The sequence below is a fragment of the Oryx dammah genome, unplaced genomic scaffold (genome assembly GCF_014754425.2).
Source record: "Oryx dammah isolate SB20612 unplaced genomic scaffold, SCBI_Odam_1.1 HiC_scaffold_28, whole genome shotgun sequence".
NCBI lineage: Eukaryota > Metazoa > Chordata > Mammalia > Artiodactyla > Bovidae > Oryx > Oryx dammah.
Window position 1 is genome coordinate 9,308,531 of NW_024070212.1, and position 6,296 is coordinate 9,314,826.

Genomic DNA, 6,296 nt, shown 5'->3' on the forward strand with positions numbered 1-6,296 from the left:
ACACAGGAAGGAGGAGACTGGGGAGAGCGGCTCATGGAAGGGGGACCAAAGGAGGCAGGCAGGGAGGGCAGCGGCGCGGAAGCCCTGGATGGGGTCGGGGGAGGCCTGGAGGGGTGAGAGGAGCCTGTGGCCTAAGTTACAGGAAGGAGAAGGGGTAAGGAGAGGGAGCCGAGGAAATGAAGCGTGGAGCGTGTTATGTGCCTCAGTGCTGAAGATGGTACAAGACCCTGAGCAGGTAGTAAGTGCAGTGGGCTTCAGAGTATGCTGGAAGCCCCCCAGCCCCAGCCCCCGTGGCTCCAAGGCAACGCCCAGGCCTGTGGTCACAAAGGCCTCTGCAAAGTTCTAACCCAGAATACACAAGTCTTAGTCCCTGGCAACAATTGGAGCAGGTTCTGCCGCAGAGACAATTGTAGTCTGAAAGCAAGACTAGTGCAAGGTCCCAGCCTGGTCCTGCCAGCTGCTGGGACCCAGAGGTACCCCAGATAGCTGACTCAAAAAATAGAGTACGCAGTCTGTATGTGAGTGTGCTTTTCCAGAAGCGCACTTCCCACCGACTTTGATTTTGAGCTTTTGGTTATAGGAAATCAGATAGCAGGTTAGGTCAGACTTTGGACTTTTGAATCAGTCCTGGCTTTGAATCCTTTCTCCTCTGCTTACCAGAGGAGTGTGGCTTTGGTTAAGTTACCTAACCCCTTTGTGCCTCTCTTTCCTCATCGCTAGAGGGGGATACTATCTACATTGTAAGCTGGCAAGAGTAAGGATTAAAGTCGGGTGCTTCATGTAAAGCATATCTGATATACACAGTATGTGCTCAACATATGAAATGAAGTGAAAGTCACCTACTCATGTCTGACTCTTTGCGACCCCATGGACTGTAGCCTGCCAGGCTCCTCTGTCCAAGAGATTCTCCAGGCAAGAATACTGGAGTGGGTGGCCATTTCCTTCTCCAGGGTATCTTCCCAACCCAGGGATCAAACCCTGGTCTTCTGCATTGCAGGCGGATTCTTTACCCGCTGAGCCACCAGGGAAGCCCTCTGCTCAACATATAGCTTGAATTAAATGTTTATGAGTCTTATCTGTCACTTAATGTACAGCTCTTCTCAGTGAGACTGAAAATACCCTTTCCATGTGAATACCCTGTATTTCCTCATGACATATTTATCTCTTTTATTCACCTTCATTGACATCTCGGTATGCTATTTGGTTGTATTAACTTTATATATATTTTACATGGAAAATTATGTTGTGCCTCCTTCTAAAAATCCATCTGAAGTGGCTATATGTTTACATTATTTGTACGTTTTTCAGTTATGCATGTCACATTTTTGCGTTTTGAGTTGGCATGCTTTTCAAAAATATAACTGGATCAGAAAACATCCACCTAGAGGCTGATGTAACATTGCTTTGGTATTCAGAAATAGAAAATTTCCCTTCCCAGCTGGGACAAGTAATAGTTTGTTTCTTTAATAGATTGGCTGAAATTTTCCTTCTCTTCTAAAAGTATACAAAATAGAAACTGAAAGTGCCCTTTCCCTCTCCCTAAATTAGACTCCCCACCGCTGATGTTACTGCTGTTGGCAGTGTGCTGTGTGTCCCTCCAGTCTTTTTTCTACTTTTATACTAATAGTATCTATAAGGAAGTGGATTCTCACTTTTTACAGACACGTTCACACATTCCCGCTACTAATTGATTTATAGGATATTTCCTTTTTAATTTTTTAACTATTAAAGACATTGCTGCAGCAGCATCCTTATGTATAGTACTTTTAGGCCTTTGAGCTTCAGTTTACATAGAACTGATTCCTGTTCTGAATCGTAAGATACTCTTGTTTAAAATCTTGAAAAATTTCTACCAGATTGCTCTTCAAAAGGGCTTGTCTTACCCATATTCCACCACCAAGATATAGAAATGTCCACTTCCCACACCTTTGGTTACACTGGATGATCCTGACCAGTTTCATTTTTTCTATCATAACTGGCAGACTTTGATATCTTACAGTTTTAATGTCCATTTCTTTATTTTCTAGGTAGTACTTTTTCTCCTATTTATTGGCTTTCTGGGCTTCATTTTCCTTTTTCGGAATTGTCGTTATTTGCCCAATTTTCCATTGTTCTTTTCCTTATTGATGTGTTCCAAGGGGTTCCAACCTCTTATCATATACATTACAAATATTTTCTCCCGGTCTCTGTGTTTAATGTAGATCATAAAATCCCAAAGAGCAAGGTTAGAATTAAAGTTTAACCTGTTAAGTTAATCTCGGCATCATCCATGTGACAATAGCACTTAGCCCAGCTTTGCACATAGAAGGTCCTTCAAGGCAACTTTATTGACAATAAAATCAAGTGAATTTATTTTTGAAAACCCCATTCTGTCCCACAGATCTTAGTTCAAAAGTGTACCTCTTCTGAGAGGCCTTTTCTAATTGCCAAATCCAAAATAGCAGCTCTCACAAGCAGTCCTCAATCCATCACTCGTGGGCTTCACTGCACTTCTTGACCTCTGAAATTATCCTGCCGCTTATCCACTGACTTGTTAAGTTTTCTGTTTCTCCATGACAGTGAGGACCTTTCTGGGCTTATTTGGGGTCTGTACTCAGCCCCTAGAATAGCACAGAGTGGTTCATCCCCAGACAGTTCCTAAAAATAAGTTGATGACAATGAATGTTCAGGTTTTATCCTAATATTATAAGGTTCCATACCCATCATTCTGGTCTGGTATGTTTTAAAACCTGTCAGGGTTGATAGGCTAGAATTACAGTTGTCTACTCATTCGCTTCATAATTACTTGTTAAAAAAACCCTCTGATATTCTTACCTGATCACTCTTACAGCTGAATGTCACAACCAACATGTCATGTTTTATAAAAATACAGTGAGGCTTTTAATTGGTATTATATTGGCTCTTTATAGCAACTTATTTTTATCTTTACTATATTCTGTCTTCCCAAACAGCAGTCAAGGTTAGCCTTACATGCATTTATTTTTTTTATTATTATTCTCATTGTGTTTTAAAATTTTCTTTAATAAGTACCTTAGGTCACAAACGCTAAATCTTGAGTGTAATGTGTTTTGGCTCTGTTGTAAATAGAAGCTCTTTTACTGTATTTTCTAATACTTAGAGATAAATTTGATTTTTAAAAAACCGATGTCTTGTGCCTGTAATTTTGAAATCAGTGCTTATAGGACTTTTGTTGTTGTTCCTGTAGCTTTCTTGGCTTCCTTGGATACTTTTAGGTATTTAACCACAGTGAAGTGACGTCGCTCAGTCGTGTCCAACTCTTTGCGACCCCATGGACTGTAGCCTACCAGGCTCCTCTATCCATGGGATCTTCCAGGCAATAGTACTGGAGTGGATTGCCATTTCCTTCTCCATGGGATCTTCCCGACCCAGGATTCGAACCCGGGTCTCCTGCATTGTAGACAGACGCTTTACCGTCTGAGCCACCAGGGAAGTCAATTTAACCATATTCATTACCAAAAAAAAAAAAAAAATGTTTTTATTTCTTCCAGCTTGTCCCTTTATTTAGACCATATAAATACAAACTTCTTATCCAAGATTTCAAATGTTGCTGCTATTGCTTTTGGTATAGTTATTATTATAGTTTTCTAGACTCATACATCCTTCCCCACTTCTCTGAACATAATTATATTTTCCTTAATGCTTTTTCCTCGAACATCTTAATCAGTTAAATTTTACTGATAACCTTCTAACATCTTTTGAAATAATTATTTAATAATTTTTCTAGTGAATGTTAATGGTTATTTTCTGTATAATATACTGTCCTTGAATTCTACTATTTGATGATACATTAACAAATATATATATTTGTTTATTTTATTGAATTCTATCAAAACTATTTGTTTCATAAAATAGGCTGAGCAATATAAAAGTTTTTTCTGTCTTCTAGTACAGTTGAAATAATATAAGGGTGTTCTTTGAGTTCTGATTGTTGCCAGTTTTATCTGCTCCTTAGTGCTCTGAGCAGGCTGATGGTTGAAAGCTTATAGACATAGGCCCCATGGACAGTACAGCATTCGGTTGTTTTTAGTGCTACCTGGGGCCAAAGAGCTAGGAAAATGTTCTGAGTGTCCCTTATTTCCTACTTCCCCCATTCTTTAATCCCTAAAATAAATGTGGGATCAGGGATCAGAGACACAGTTGACCCACGGCTTCACCTAATGAAGTGCCCTAGAGGTGTGGGGGAGGGGCTGCGTTCAAAATCTAGAAAGGATATCCCATGAAACCAGCACCAAATGATCTAATCATTTGCCCTATGTCATGTTGCATTCTTAGCGTTATGAGTATTTAGCTTGTTGTCTGTCTCTGATGAATCTTGTATTTACTATTCTGCAGGGGAAAAGGAAAAGGCATGGAAAACCTGTCCGTCTGGGTCAGACGTTGGCCTTGATTTTTATACTACATCCCATAGTAAGAGTCTCTCATCTTCTCAGTAACAGCCCCGAAGACGGTTGACTCTTAACCCCCTACCCATCATTAAGGTCATGGCTCCTCCCCTCCTCGGGTTCTAATCACTTGGATCTGCCCAGCCTCTACTGGTCAAATGTTCACTGTGCACGCATTCCTGGCTCCCTTTGTAGCTTCCCCAGTTCCTTAAACCATGGCACTCATCAGGCTGCCTCCATGCCCGTGGGTTTTCTGTTCACACCATTGCCAATGAGTATGGCATGCTGGTTAAGGGAGCTGGTCTCAGGTTTGAATCCTGATTCAGATGCTTACCATCTTTGAGACGGAGTACATAATTTTGCCTTTCCAAGCCCTAATTTTCCCATCTGAAAATTAAACAATAGTCTCCATTTCACTGGATTAAGAGGATTTTTTCTTCATCCAACCAATATTTATTAATTGCCCAATACATGTCAGGCATCATTTTTTTAGGTGATAAATAAATGTGGTGAAGAGAGAAATACTTCTGTGTACATGGAAATAATTCTGGAGGAGTCAGGCAAACATTTTTGCTTTTGTGTAAGTAAAAAACTATATATGTGTGTGTGAATTATATTTATATATTTTTATACACTACCTATATCCACCTATCTGTGTAAATTTGAGGTAGTGTTCATGAATGAAAACAGAGAGAGAACGGGGAAAGAGGTGCCAAAAGTGTTAATTTATTTGCTGTGGTCTGTGAGGACCTTGTGAAGAGGTAATGTTTAAGGGGCAATCTGTAGAAAGTGAGGCAGCCAGTCATGTGAAAGAACTAGAGAAATCGATTCCTGGCAGAGGGACCATCAAAAATAAAGGCCCTGAGGCAGGATTAAACGAGACTATACAACTAAAAGTGTGACATACTTACAGCACCGAGAGAGCTGCAGTTAATTCTCCTCCAAGTTCTATCACAATAATCACCATCACCCCCACTGCTAACATTGTAATAAAGGGGCCAAGAGCTGACTCCTGACTGCCATCCCAAGATCCTGGCACAGGGCTATCAGTTTGGTGTCTTCCTCTCTCCTGTTGTTAGGGACTCGTGGGAAAACGCACACCCTCCTCGCCACCCCTCCACCCCCAGCACAGAAGCATCCCTTCTTACTGGCCATCGCACCCTGTCCGAGATTTCTGATGTCTGCTGCTGCGGCTCAATCACTCAGCTGTCTCCGACTATTTGTGACCCCATGGACTATAGCCCACTAGACTCCTCTGTCCATGGGATTCTCCAGGCAAGAGTACTGGAGTGGGTTGCCATACCCTCCTCCAGAGGATTTTCCTGACCTGTGTCTCCTGCACCAGCAGGCAGATTCTTTACCACTGAGCCACCTGGGAAGCCTCCAATGTCTGCTACTTAGATGAATTCCAAGGATTGCATCTGCTTCTCCCTCCATTCTTCCCCCTCCAAAGACAGCAACTAGAACAGTACAGACTGTTGACTGGTGTTGACAAGCAGGGTCCTTCAGCCCACCATCTCCTCCCCGCCATCCCAACCCTGCTGCTCATATTAAAAGCAGCCTGCTTGTAGTCTGGCATGGAAAAAGCAGGCGTGGCCCTCAGGGTTCGGGCCTGTAGATTCATGGACTCTTTCTTGTCCTTGAAAAGCCTTGATGGTTCTTGGGGTGGGTTCAGCCATCGGGAAAGACGGCCCCACTCTACTCTCTTCCGGACTGTCCTGCAACCTAACTTCTTCCTTCTTCTCTTGCTCCACTGACATCATCTGTTCCCAGGTTGCTTCCCTCTGATCCTTACCTCCTGCCCTCCCTACTGCCTCCTCTACAAGCCAAATCTTGCCACAGCGCACACTTCAACACCACAGTTTGGGAGGGAGGCAAGTGGTTTAAATATAA